A 15,382-nucleotide genomic window follows, 5' to 3' on the forward strand; every position below is an offset into this window, starting at 1 on the left:
GACCTGCTGGTGGGTGGCAAGTGCGCCTACCTTTCAGGCGTGGGGGTGGCTCTGCTGCTTCACGGGTTGCTGGGCCTGATCTGCTGGTGAGTCGCAGGTCTGCCTACCTTGCAGGTGCCCGGCGGCTCTGCCCCTCCCCCAACAGGGGCGGGGTGATGTGTCTGGCCGGCCGCTGGGCCTGTTCTGTCGGTGGTCACGGTTCTACCTACCTAGCAGGCTCGTGGGGCAGCTGTGCCCCTCCGCAGGTTTTGGGCCTGACCTGCTGGTGGGTCGCAGGTCTGGCTACCTTGCAGGCTCCGGGGGTGGCTCTGCCACTCTGTGGATTGCTGTGCCTCTTCTGCTGGTGGGTCGCGGGTCTGCCTTCCTTGCAGGCGCCCGGTGGCTCTGCCCCTCCCACAACCGGGGCGATGTGACTGGCGGGCCATTGGGCCTGCTTTGTCGGTGGTCACGGTTCCGCCTACCTTGCACGAGCGTGGAGCAGCTGTGTCCCTCCGAGAGTTGCTGACCCTGACCTGCCGGTGGGTGGCAAATACACCTACCTTGGAGGCACGGGGGTGGCTCTGCAGCTCCGCGGGTCGCTGGGCCTGATCTGCTGGTGAGTCGCAGGTCTGCCTACCTTGCAGGCGCCCGGTGGCTCTGCCCCTCCCCCAACTGGGGCGGGGCGATGTGTCTGGCAGGCCGCTGGGCCTGTTCTGTCGGTGGTCACGGTTCTGCCTACCTAGCAGGCTCGTGGGACAGCTGTGCCCCTCTGCAGGTTGTTGGGCCTGACCTGCCGGTGGGTCGCAGGTCTGCCTACCTTGCAGGCTTGGGGGGTGGCTCTGCCCCTCTGCCGATTGCTGTGCCTGTTCTGCTGGTGGATCGCGTGTCCGCCTACCTTGCAGGCGCCCGGCGGCTCTGCCCCTCCCCTAACTGGGGCAGGGCGATGTATATGGCCGGCCGTTGGGCCTGTTCTGTTGGTGGTCATGGTTCTGCCTACCTAGCAGGTGCGTGGGGCGGCTGTGCCCCTCCACAGGTTGTTGGGCCTGACCTGCCGGTGGGTCGCAGGTCTGCCTACCTTGCAGGCTGGGGGGTGGCTCTGCCGCTCTGTGGATTGCTGTGCCTGTTCTGCTGGTGGGTCGTGGGTCCGCCTACCTTGCAAGCGCCCGGCGGCTCTGCCCCTCCCCCAACCGGGGCGATGTGTCTGGCGGGCCTCTGGGCCTGTTTTGTTGGTGGTCACGGTTCCGCCTACCTTGCATGCGTGTGGAGCAGCTGTTTCCCTCCGAGAGTTGCTGGGCCTGACCTGCCGGTGGGTGGCAAGTGCGCCTACCTTGCAGGCGCGGGGGTGGCTCTGCCACTCCGCGGGTTGCTGGGCCTGATCTGCTGGTGAGTCGCAGGTCTCAAGCTTTGATTTCTAATATAAGAATCCTGGGCTTTAAGGGAGAGTGTTCAGAAGAAGTAGCTGCCCTGAAATTTCCTGAGCTACAAAGGCATTAGGCTTCCCATGAGGCCCTGTTTTTTTTCCCCAGATTTTCAAAGTGTTAGATGAGGAAAGCTCCTCATTTCTAGAGATCTCAAATGTTTACATTTGCTAAATTTCTTCCCTAAAAGATAAATCAAGGAGATACAAGCTTTAGAACACTGGCTTGGGCAGTCATACTTCCCATCTGGAACGCGCAATGTGGTCACAGTAATTTCTGACACCTTGGATAAAGCAGTTATCTAAAAGTTCTAGCTCAGGCAAAAATTTTGAGACAGCTGCTGTCCACAGGGGTTTATGTCAATAATTCCAGGTACTCAAGAGGCTGAGGCTATTCGGAAGGATAAAGAATTTAAGGCCAGAATGTGAAAATGAGCAAGACGATCTAAAAAAAAAAAATGGTTGGGAGGGCTGGTTTCAGACAATGTTAATGCCGCTAAAAATTTAGCAATGAACTTGAGTTTACCTGGGAACCAGCAAACCATTCACTACTTCCTGTTGAAGTGTTTGGGAGTATTACAGGGGAGAGAAAAAACCTGCCAAATACTCTGTGAGTCGGTGACATCAAGATACTTAACCTCTGAGCTACTTACTGCTTCTATCTCTTATGCTGGTGGAGGCATGGTACAGGCAGGAGGTGGAAGCTACATGCTAAAAACCCAGACATTCTGCACAGACAGCCATGGTGGCACACTGTTAATCCTTTTGCATGTAGCCAACATCATGAACCTTTAGAACACAATTCAATCTCGATGTTTCTTTCTCATTATTTTTATTTTTTAAGGTTTATATCAATAGCTTAACTTTTAAAATTTGCCTTTTAATATCAAACAGAATAATAAATAAAAGACTTTACCAAACTTGAAATAAATGAGTGATCTGTAGAAAAGTAATAAATCTGATCTATCTATGAAAACATTGTATAAAATGTCATTTTTGTAGCTAGAATGGTTGTACACTCCTGTAAACTCAGCTACTAAGGAGACTGAGGCAGTAGAATCACATGTTTGTTTATAGGTTGGGCAATTTAGCAAGGACCTGGCTCAAAATAAAAAAAAAAAATTAGTAGGCCTGGAGATTTAGATCAATGATAGAGGACCTCTAAGTTCAATTCCCAGTACCACATATATGCAAAAAGAAAATTATTCCCTTTCCCTTTCCATTCTATATAAGTAACCCTAAAAGTTCAAACAAAAGATAACAAAGTCACAAATTGCAAGGACACCTTACCCACCTTTTATAGAACTGTGCCAACTGATCTAACTGTAAAGAGTTCCAGCACCTGTGTCACATCTCAATGTAGTATGGTTGTTTGCTTGGTGTCTGAGTGGTGTTTGTTTTACTTTATTCTTGTTTATTTTTATATGCTATAATTTTCTTATAAAATCTAACAATTCTGTGATAATGTAGAATGTAAACTGACAGGCTTTCTCACATACTAGACTTTACCTTTGTGTGTAGTGTCTGAATTAATCTGGTGAAAAGTTGAGTTGGTTTGGAATTCATTATTGATGTCATTATTTCAGTGCTTTTGGGTTGCATATTCACCTAGCATTACTTTGTTTTTACGGTTGGACTGGTTCACCAGTTTGTCTCAATAACTGCTCCACACTCTATTTCTCTTTATAAACTCTTTTCAGGCTCTCAGACAAACTTCTTTTACATGTTGCTCATCACTTGCTAGTCTCATTGGGCAATGGAAATATGAAGGATATAGGAGCATTTTTGTGATTCTAATAAAGCCAAGATCTTAAGCACATTCCATGACCCTGAGTCTTAGGAGGGGCTTTATCAGTGATCATGTCTATCTTTACCTATAGGTCTAACTAATCACATATTTGTGTCTGCTTTAAAGTTTTTCACTGATTTTTATATATCTTTATTTCTCCTTTCCAAAATTGTAATTCCCCAAACGCAATAATATATTTTGCTCTTCTCTTTGTGGCTTAAAGTTTTGTAAAACAGGAGAGATAATCATTCTCCTGATAAAGAAAAGATATTCCCCTCAATTGCAATTTGTCCTATATTTTATTCCCAGTTAATACTGACCTGTATAAGTATTTTCTTATGAAGTTATTTACTATTTTAAGTTTGGAGCTTGGGATACAGCTCAGTTGGTAGAGTGTTTACCTTGTATGCACAAGGCCCTGGGTTCAATCCCCAGCACCCTGCCAAAAAAAATTTTTTTTAATGTTATTTCATGGAGTCTGCAATTTATTTAAATAATCCCCCATTGATATTGTGTGTGTGTGTGTGTTTGTGTGTGTGTGTTGTGTGTGTGTGCATGTGTGTGTGGTAAAATTATCTAAACCATATTCTCTTAGTAAATATCCAATATATCTTTCCTTAGATACAAACAGTGGAAAAACTGAGTATTTTTTTTCAGCTTACGCTTTTGGGATTCATTCACATTTTCGAAATGAGAGTTTGTTCATTTTCATTGCTTCATAGAATTGCTTTGCATGAGTTTATAACTATTTATTTATCTATTTTACTTTTGGTAAGTATTTTTGGCTACATATTTTAGGGCATTATTTGAAGTGCTGAAAGAAGCAACATTGCGTATAAATTTTACCTAACAAGTGTATGTAGAAATTGCTGATAATATATATTTATCCATTCTGGAATATCTAAGCCTTAGGAAATCCTCTCAGTAAGTAAGCCAAAATTTTTTTTCAATTAATATTTTCTCTAGCCTTGAGTAAACTTCTTTTATTCTACATTTTTGTCAACACATATTATTCATCTTTAAATTTGATTTATTCTTATCAAGGTCTAGTGATTCAATTTATGGTTTGAATTAGCAATAATCTAATGTCTCATAAAAGTGAGTACTTTTTCATATTTCACTGATTACAAATGCGTTTTCTGTTTTGTGATGTTACCATTCAAGAAAAGTTATTTAATTTTTTTAGCAGATTTACTTTTCTTTTTTTTACCAAACTTTATGCATCTTTATTAGTCAGGGCTCTCTAGAGGAACAGAACCAACAGGGTATATATAATTATTGAAAGGGGATTATTACATTGGCTTACAGAATCAGAAGCTGTATAATTTCACAATGGCTATCTTCAGGCTGGAGTTCTGGAGAAACCAATAGCTGCTGAGTCTAAGGTACTGATGCTTCAGAACAAGAGGGATTAATGATGTAGCCCTAGTGGGATCAGAGACGTGGAAACAACATGATATTCACTGGTCAGAGTCCACTTTGGAAGAGTAAAGGAGATGAAGTCTGATGCTCTCAGAATTTTGCAGCAGCAATCTATAACCCCTCAAGAAAAATCAAGCTAGAGGGCATTGATGCCTCATTTTTCCAACTTTTATTCCATCCAGGGCCTCAACCTATGGCTGCCATAGGGTGCGTCTGTATTTCAGTTTGCTGTCGCATATGACAATCATTTTAGAAACACTCTCATTGACATTCCCAGAAGCATCCTAAACTTAAGCATACTTTAATCCAAACTGACAATTCAGAACCACCAACATAGTATCAATGATGCATATATATTGTATCTTTCATAGATACTTGGTAAATATATTCTTTTGAAGGGAGGGGCACTGGGAATTGAACCCAGGGAAGCTTTATCACTGAATCACATACCACGTCACTTCTATTTTTTTGAGAAAATATCGCACTAAGTTGCTTAGAGCCTTGGTAAACCTCTGACCATACTGCCATAGCCTTCCAAGTGGCTCCAATTAAAGGCATCTACAATCATGCGTGGTTCTAGTTATATATTTTTTTTTGATAGAAGATCTTGTTCTGAACACCTGGAATCAAACCAACCACTTATTCAGGCTTCCAAGTAGCTACAGGCACAGCTTATAGTGCATGGCAATTTTCCAACTCCAGTTTTGTATGTTTACTCTTGAGGAATAGTATTTTTAAGCAAACAGTCATTAATTTTAATTCAGACCAATTGAATTTTTCCTCAATGATTATTGTTTTTATGTCTTGTCTGGGCAATTTCTCTATGAGCCTTAAGTCAATCTGTAAAGGACTATGTATTGGTAGGGCTCAGGTTTCTTTTTGTCCACTTGTATAACTATTAGATTCAACACTAGATTGATTATCTTGTGGTTGCCAATGCAAAGGAGAATACTAATAATTGTAAATATTCACATGTATGATTATAATTTTAGAAAAGAAATCATCACACTAACAATTAAGCATGATTACTCAGTATTATGGACAGGATAAATATATAGTAATATGGTTTGAATATGCTTTGTCCTCAATAAAAACCAAGTTAAAGTGTAATTTCATAGAGCAGTGGTGTTTGGGGATGGGGCCTTTAAGTCATGAAAAATGATCAGTGCCTTTCTCCTGGGACTGAACCTAAATAAAAGAGTGAATTCTGGGCCCTTGGAGAGTTATTTTTAAGAAAGTGCATTGTTATGAAGGATGCCACCCCTGTCGTCCAACATTCTGCACTGAAAGATTTCTCGTTCTGCTTCTCTGCTGTGAGCAGATTTATCATGAAACACAAAAGAAACTGAGGCACCATGACGTAGAACTTACCTGTTTTCAGAACTGTGAGGTAAGTAAATCTTTTCTTTATAATTTACTCAGTTGCAGATTTTGTCTGAAAACAACAGAAAATGGACCAAGATGAGTAAATTAAAGTTAGATAAAAAAGAAGGGAGAAAATTATGTTCTTACAACCATTGAGTCTTTATGTTTATGCTTGTTTGGTTAGAGAAAAAGACATGTTCTCTTAGGTTGAATTTTAACTTTATTAAATCATACTTTATCTATTCTTTCATTTGTGACAGTTCAGGAATAAAGTAAAACCAGGAAGTATATTCTGTTTCATGTACCATAGGCAATTATATTCCTCAAATAAATAAATTTTTAAAAAACATAAATTTTAGGAATATATGGGCTTTTAATATTATCACCATAATTAATAACACATTAAATAGATTTTCACAACATTAGAAGGAATGTAAAATTAACAAAATGCAACCTGTTTGTCATGTTTGATAAGACCCAAGGTGGAGGGCTTCCTTAGATATTGAATTTCCCATACATTGGGGCATAGTCCTTATCTATGTCTGGTCAGAAGTGACTACAGCAGAAAACAAGCTAAAGATAGGGAGAAAAGGTACAGGAATGAATCCTGTATATCAGCAAATTTGAGCAACATTAATAAAGCTCACAGTTCTAACTTAATAACCCAGAAATACTCCTATTTGGCTAATGGGCCTTGGTACATATTGAAGTACAATTGGGGAGGTGGTAAAGAGAGTGCAATAGAAACCTTCCTTAACACATCCAAGAACTAAGAGCCCCTCCACCTCATCCATCTTGTAATTTCTGTTCTTTTTCCAATAATCATTACAGACTCCAAAAGCCCAGTTCCAAGAGTTGCCCAGTTTCAAGGGTCTCCCACTTCGCCTCCCAGTAATATCTGCCAATGGTAAAAGTCTGAGTACCCCATGCAAGAAAGCATTCTGATGTTAGATTGATCCAGGAGGCACCTTGTGGATCACATCCAACATTCATGCTTCTCAACTCTCTTTACAGGAAGACGCGGCAGTTGGCTCTTTCAGGACACAAAGTAATAGCAACTGTAAGAAAAATATTACAGACATGAATGTAAAAAATAAGAAGTTAAAGTCTTTAAAAAAAAGTCTTCCTGTGCAGAAATAATATTACTGAGAAATGTGAAATTGTAAAAGCAACAATGATTTTGGATGTAAAAATCTAATACATTATGGGCATGAATAGTAATTCTACAGAACAAATAAATTCCTTACCACAGACTCATAAATTTGTTGACAATGTGAAGAATCAAATATTGAGTCAAATATGAAACCAATTTTTTTAATTTTATTTTTGTTTCAAAATAGATACACAGAGGATGTCCTGAACTCTCTGAAGACATAAAAAATAACTATCAGAAAAAAAAAATTCCTATTTCAAAAAAAAAAAAAGGTGTCATTCTTTGGACCAGAGGTGAAGATTTTCTCTCTTGTAAGCTTTTATAAGCAACTGTATAAAAATCTATTTATATATTTTAGAAAGTATCACTTTATGAAATTAATTCTCATTCACATTTCCTAAATATTCAAATATATTGTACATGTTGCTGGAATCCACTTCAATCCTTTCTGTTATTCCTCAAATCCTGTGATTTTAGAAAGAATAATTTAATATTTATTTATGCAAATCTTTTCACTATCCCTAAGTTTTCTGCATGTTCTGCACTGCCCTGAATTTATGAGATTTAACATGTAGCTATTTATATTGAGCAAACTAAAATCATTTTTATTTTTATTTTCCTTTCTTGGTGATAAAGTTGATTTATTTTCTTAGATTTTCTATAGCTATTCAAAATTTTATGTCATATAAATCATATATACCCATGGTATATACAACATAAAGTACTATTCAACTATTTACCCCCCAAAGCTTTTCCTAACAATTCAAATTTAGCAGAGTAAGGTGGCTTATGTCTGAAATCCCAGAAGACTGGGATAAGCAGATAAAAAGTTCAATGCCAGCTTGGGCAAATTCATGAGAGTCTGTTACAAAAAATACTGCGGGCTGCATATCTGACTAACTGGTATGGTGCTTGCCTAACATGTGGGAGGCCCCAAGTTAAAATGCCAGGGCCATTTTTTTTTAAATACTGAACATACTGAACAACTGCATAAATTTGTTTGTGAAATTGAATAATGAAACTTAAATCTGAGTATAGCTCTGTTTATTAAAATTACCAATTTTTATATTGCTTGTTTTATATATACCTCAGGACATATGAGCCTGGATTATATTTATGTAGTTTTCTTTTTTATTTTTCACTCTTTTTTTAAAGAGAGAATGAGAGAGGAGAGAGAGAGAGAGAGAGAGAGAGAGAGAGAGAGAGAGAGAGAGAGAATTTTTTAATATTTATTTTTTAGTTATCAGTGGATACAACATCTTTGTTTGTATGTGGTGCTTAGGATCGAACCCGGGCTGCACGCATGCCAGGCGAGCACACTACCACCTGAGCCACATCCCCAGCCCCATATTTTTCACTCTTTACAGTGTAAATTTGACTATAGATACATACTCAAGGATTTTCAGTCATATTATTTATTTATAAAAATAAGTAAGATATTTAACAAAAGGGAAATACCACCCATGTGGTCCTAAGAACAAATAATACATATGAGAATACTACCAAAGTGCTTATGTTTACCTTGAAAGCAATTGAGCTGTGGATTAATCCAGTGATGGGCCCTGCACTGAGTTCTGGATTCAGAGGCTGGGCTATATACAGCTGCATAGATTCAATCCTGCAATAAGGAAGATGCAGTGAACATATGTAAAGTCAGAAAATCATGACTTTTCTTGATATAACCCTTTATAAGAATTCTAGTAACACACAGGTGTGGAAATACAGAAATCATCACTTTTTGAAATTAACTCTTATTCACAGTTCCTAAATATTTAAATATATTTTAAATGCTGTTGAAATACATATTAATACTTTCTGTTACTCCTCAAATTCTGTAAATATGCTTAGTTTTCTGTTCACTTGCATATATATAAGAGTAAAAATCTGGTGTCCATTTCCAGTCTGCACTGAAATCTCCCTATCTGCAATCATAAGCGTCTCTAAGAACTAGAACTGGCTATTGCCTCCTTCACAGGGAGACTGTCAGAAGAATTCTAAGCAGTGATATCTGGTTTCTGAAGCTGAGCTGCCTGGAGGACCCACAGAGTTCTAATGCTTTAAGTTTATTTCAACTATAATTTTAAACTCTCAACTTATACATACAAAATTAACAAATCTCTAGAGGTTTCACACATTGGAGCACTCTACCTCTCCTGTTAGCCTGTGTTCCCACTATTAGCTCTGTGAATTGTTTGATTTCATCAACCTGGTGTACACTTAGTATTTCTCCTTCATCTGCATAGGCTTTCCAGAACTGGAAAGAAAACCAGGAATGAAAGGATTTTGAAATAATTTCTCTTTTGCAACATTTTAATTGAAGCTACTCCTAAAATTACTGAGAATGAGAACTAAGAGAGATGTCAAATTAGGTGGGGGAAGAAAAAAGTAGATCAATGACAAGAGGGACTGAGTATTCCAGTGAATCATGCGCTGTAATAGTCCTGACAAGTACTGTAAAAACTGCAAAAAGATCTGTTGGGAGGCATGTAAACATTCACCTGTACATTGTGTCTCCAATGACCTGGGAAAAGAAAAATAAAAATTCTGAGTGATTTTTACAAGATCCCTCTACCATTAAGTACAGTGTGAGATTTTTGAATCAGCTCCAGAATCTACTAGTTCCTAAGAAGTTCTGTCTTCCATCCTAGGGTGCATTTCCAACTTCTTTTCTACTCAATAGAACACAGTCCACTATAGAATCGTTGTAAAGTGTGGTTCATCAATATTCTGTGTGTGGGGAAGAGGATGATGCTGTGGAGTCTGGGTTCTGCTGCAACCATAAATAAATCCCAGCAATTGTCTAAAGACCCTGTGTCTCAGGTGAGCAGACACAAAGCAGTAGCAATAAGCTCTATATTCCTGAATCACGTCATCTTGTTATGTCTGTGAATAAGATGGAAAAATATACCCTGTTCATGGATAGGCAGAAGTAACATCATCAAAATGGCAATATTACCAAAAGTTCTCTATAGGTTCAATGCAATGCCAATCAAAATCCCAACAGCATTTCTTGTAGAAATAGATAAAGCAATCATGAAATTCATATGGAAAAATAAAAGACCCAGAATAGCAAAAGCAATTCTAAGCAGGAAGTGTGAATCAGGAGGTGTAGCGATACCAGATTTCAAACTGTACTACAAAGCAATAGTAACAAAAACAACATGGTACTGGTACCAAAACAGGCGGGTGGACCAATGGTATAGAATAGAGGACACAGAAACCAATCCACAAAATTACAACTATCTTATATTCGATAAAGGGGCTAAAAGCATGCAATGGAGGAAGGATAGCATCTTCAACAAATGGTGCTGGGAAAACTGGAAATCCATATGCAATAAAATGAAACTGAATCCCCTCCTCTCACCATGCACAAAAGTTAACTCATAATGGATCAAGGACCTTGATATCAAATCAGAGACTATGCGTCTGATAGATGAAAAGGTTGGCTCCGATCTACATATTGTGGGGTCGGGCTCCAAATTCCTTAATAGGACACCCATAGCACAAGAGTTAAAAACAAGAATCAACAAATGGGACTTACTTAAACTAAATTTTTTTTTCTCAGCAAGAGAAACAATAAGAGAGGTAAATAGGGAGCCTACATCATGGGAACAAATTTTTACTCCTCACACTTCAGATAGAGCCCTAATATCCAGAGTATACAAAGAACTCAAAAAATTAAACAATAAGAAAGCAAATAACCCAATCAACAAATGGGCCAAAGACCTGAACAGACACTTCTCAGAAGAGGACATACAATCAATCAACAAGTACATGAAAAAATGCTCACCATCTCTAGCAGTCAGAGAAATGCAAATCAAAACCACCCTAAGATACCATCTAACTCCAGTAAGATTGGCAGCCATTGTGAAGTCGAACAATAACAAGTGCTGGCGAGGATATGGGGAAAAGGGTACTCTTATACATTGCTGATGGGACTGCAAAATGGTGAGGCCAATATGGAAAGCAGTATGGAGATTCCTGGGAAAGCTGGGAATGGAACCACCATTTGACCCAGCTATTGCCCTTCTCGGACTATTCCCTGAAGACCTCAAAAGAGCGTACTACAGGGATACTGCCACTTCGATGTTCATAGCAGCACAATTCACAATAGCTAGACTGTGGAACCAACCCTGATGCCCCTCAATAGATGAATGGATAAAAAAATGTGGCATTTATACACAATGGAGTACTACGCAGCACTAAGAAATGACAAAATCATGGAATTTGCAGGGAAATGGATGGCACTAGAGCAGATTATGCTATGTGAAGCTAGCCAATCCCTAAAAAACAAATGCCAAATGTCTTCTTTGATATAATGAGAGCAACCAAGAACAGAGCAGGGAGGAAGAGCAGGAGGAAAAGATTAACATTAAGCAGAGTCATGAAGTGGGAGGGAAAGGGAGAGAAAAGGGAAATTGCTTGGAAATGGAAGGAGACCCTCATTGTTATACAAAATTACATATAAGAGTTTGTGAGGGGAATGGGAAAAAAATAAGGAGAGAAATGAATTACAGTAGATGGGGTAGAGAGAGAAGATGGGAGGGGAGGGGAGGGGGATAGTAGAGGATAGGAAACGTAGCAGAATACAACAGTTACTATTATGGTATTATGTAAAAATGTGGATGTGTAACCGATGTGATTCTGAAATCTTTGTAATGTTTTGAATAACCAATAAAAAAATAAAAATAAAAAAAAACAAGAATACCCATGTGCAGCTTACAACTTGGTGAATTTCTAAAAGTCCCAAATATGTCATTGATTTTCAGAAGGGGACTATCCATTAATCATTACATACATTTTTGTTACTTACAGATAACATAGGAGGGATCCTTATTTTTAGAATTTCATGGAAGAAGTGACCTCGTAGCAAAGTAATCACAGTTGTGGAGAGATATGTTTGTCCAACCAAACTTGAAGCAACAAGGGAAGTGGATTTCAGTTGTAAAATGCAATAGCTATACATGCCTGTCCTATATCCCCATGTATCAGTAGTTACCTGGAATGACTCCACATCTTGTCTGTGGCATATTTCATTCAGGTCCTCTTGAGATCTCTGTCATATGAATCATTCTGGTTATACTCTCTTTGAGCTGCTCAAAAATGTCTTTTCTCTCTTTCTGCATCCTGTCTGAATGATGCCATTCTTCCTCATAGTAAAATGGAGGCATCTTCCCATATTCAACTCTGATTGCTTCTCTTCTTAAATTTATTTAGTTCTGCAGTAAAATTAAATTCATCAAAATATGAACCTATCCCTCTAAATCCTGTCGAAACTCCCTAATTCTAGGACTTCATTTTCCTATGTTTATATATCAATATACAACCATTGGAATTCCACATCATGTACTATCACAAGAATGGGATTCTAATCAGAATAAGTTAAAATCTAAGTATTAATAATAGGTCAAAGTACATTCTACTGTCATGTGTATTTTAAAAGGACAAACAAAAAATAAAATAAACTCCCAGATTCTTATTTGTATTATTAACAATCATATTTAAGCCTTCATCTTGTCAAACTTTCAGAATCCACAAACTTTTATTCCGTTCCTTTTTTACAAATACTCATGGCTCGTTTTTTTCTTTCTAATTAATTTTATGAGGCTAGACTCAAACTTGTAATCTTTCTGCCTTAGCCTCCCAATCAGCTGAGATTACAAGACTGCACTACCATGTCCTTTTCTCTTCATCATGGCCAACAGTTTTAATCAACAGGTTAAATTCACTTAATTCATAATAAAGAGTTTTCTAAAATAATCCACACACAAAAAAAATTTTGTTTTATCCTTTCCAACCCATATGTGAGGAAACATAACCCATTTCATACTTAAGGACTTTAGACTACAACGAATAGATTGAAATCCATTCACTCTTCTTGAGTTTAAGCCAAGTCACTTACACCTACATACTGTAACTTCAGAGTACAATAGTCATCTCCAAGCACTTCATCCAGCTAACTGTAATACTGAAGTGCCATTTAGCACCTGATCTTATTATCTTTCTGAGACCATTTTCTTAAATTCTCTTCAAAAGTCATTCCAATCTATGACATCAACTTCACCATAACTTCAGTAACCTCCCTCCCAATATACCAGTGCAATTATTTATCATGTGCTTCTCTCTGGGATGACATTCTATGGCTATGTTCCTCTTCAGAACTTAATCTTAAAGTATTTTTTTAGTTAAAAATTTTGCCACCAACTATTTAAAATTTAAACCTATTTTGCAGTCTGTGCTCTTTTACTCATTTTCACCTTTCCTGCTTAATTAGTCTAAAAAATGTTATCATGCTCTAATATATCAAGAACTTTACTTATTTACATGACGGTCATTTTCCTTTCTGATTTGTATCTTAACCTTTCCAATAAGAGATTTTTGCAGCCTTGTTTTCTGCATGTTATTTAGCTTATTATTTGTAATAGAGTTATCATGAAACAATTTTTAAATTAATTTTAATTTAAATTATAAGACACTCAGGATAAACATCCACAAAGAAAATTAGTTATTTAAAAATTATTATCAAATTTGTAATCTTCTACTCAAACACAAAGCTGCTTTACTATTCATATTTCCCCTCCATACTTTATATTATGTTGTTAAATATTAATTCTTTGGAGTAATTTCAGACTGTTCTTATATTTGAACCATTTATCCCTCTCTCTGAAATTTTGCACCCATTTATCACCACTTATTTTTCACTAGCAGTCAGCTTAATCTGCTTTGGAAGCTACATTTGAATTTTCAGTAACTACCAAATGCCACTTTTGCCTGCCATTTACATCATCCCAGCACATATGACATTTTGAAATGGCCTAGTTTTTTATACCTGTTGTGTAAGTACTAAGTGTACCTTTACATGTAGTAAAGCAGAGTGATTTTGATAGTATCTGTGTCTCAAATAGAAACCCTATCTAAGGGCCAAACTTTTATAACTAGAAACTGAGGAAATACTTTTACTATTGACTCCTCCCCTTTCTTGTTCATTCCTAGAGAACACTAGAGTTTCAGATCTATTTCCTACTTTAAATATTGCATATAGGACCCCTAAGTTTATGTTGAAGGCAGAAGTATAGCACTAACCTCCCATGAGTCCATTGTCAATATCTCCATGGCCAGATTTCTGTGACTTTCACAATATTTTTTCCATAAACATTGCATTTTCTTCAGCAGATAATTCTGTACAAGAACCATAAGTTAGAGAAGCAGCAAAAATAATAGTGTAACATTCAGACCTTCACATAGGGAAGAAATCAGAAATGAGAGATAAATTAACCTCATTGAAAATACTAGGGTCATTATGTTTTCTTTGTTCCTTTCAGACGTTTGTCAAATATGGGAAGCCTGAGACTTGGAACCCAGAAGGCATTCTGAATGGGAAACATAGAGTCATCTGTTCCCCCAAGAAAACACACCCATGTTGATTTCTTTGATCTTTTAAGAATGGATCTTCAGAGGAATCACTTTCCCTGTGCTCCTCAGAAGCACTTTCAATTGGCCATGTCTGTGAGCTTCATGCTCCTGGGATTTAGAGCAGAGCAAACAGAGAAAGTTCTTGTCTTATTCACACAAATTCTTCTTCATCTCCTTATGAGCCTCACGCATGTGTTACTCCAAGCTCAGAAATTGCCAAAGACTGTTTTTTTTCTGGCCAGGGCTGCCAGTTTCTTCACACAAACATTTGTTTTAAAGTCTTTCTTCTGTACCATCTGCTTGCATACAGAGAAGGTAACAAGAACTGAGAGATCATGCCAGCCAAGGTAGATACAGGGCCTACAAAAGCTCTGCCCACAGGCTAAGGTGACTGGATCTATAAAGTACTTTATGCAGATAGGGCAGATGATTTTCTTCCTGAAGGCTTGCTTGATTCTGGAATCCATATTTTTGAAGTAGAAGAAGAAGAAGAAGAAGAAGAAGAAGAAGAAGAAGAAGAAGAAGAAGAAGAAGAAGAAGCAGCAGCAACATGTTATTTCTGAGCCTGATTAGGCAAAATGGTTCCTCAGACCCATACCTGGGGAGTAATAACTACATTTTAATTTTCTTAAAAAATGGTCATTAAAGTAGTACAAACTCTATTCTATAACACAAAAGAACTGATGCACAAGGAGAGCCTTCAGCATTATGTCAGGCATAATTTTGACTAGATAACTCATATTCCGGCCATACTGAGTTTCTGCTCCCACCATAATAGAAATTTGAATATTAATCATCTGGCTGTGGGTGTAGGACTTGGGTCATAAGGGGCCTACATACAATT

The 15,382-nt window shown here is 38.0% G+C and overlaps 1 pseudogene; it reads right to left on the reverse strand.

Moving 5' to 3' along the window:
- Positions 1–6,518: 6,518 nt before the first annotated feature.
- Positions 6,519–15,005, reverse strand: LOC143388226 (tripartite motif-containing protein 51-like; annotated as a pseudogene).
- Positions 15,006–15,382: the final 377 nt, after the last annotated feature.

This window comes from Callospermophilus lateralis, unplaced genomic scaffold, assembly GCF_048772815.1.
Source record: "Callospermophilus lateralis isolate mCalLat2 unplaced genomic scaffold, mCalLat2.hap1 Scaffold_488, whole genome shotgun sequence".
NCBI classification, from domain to species: domain Eukaryota; kingdom Metazoa; phylum Chordata; class Mammalia; order Rodentia; family Sciuridae; genus Callospermophilus; species Callospermophilus lateralis.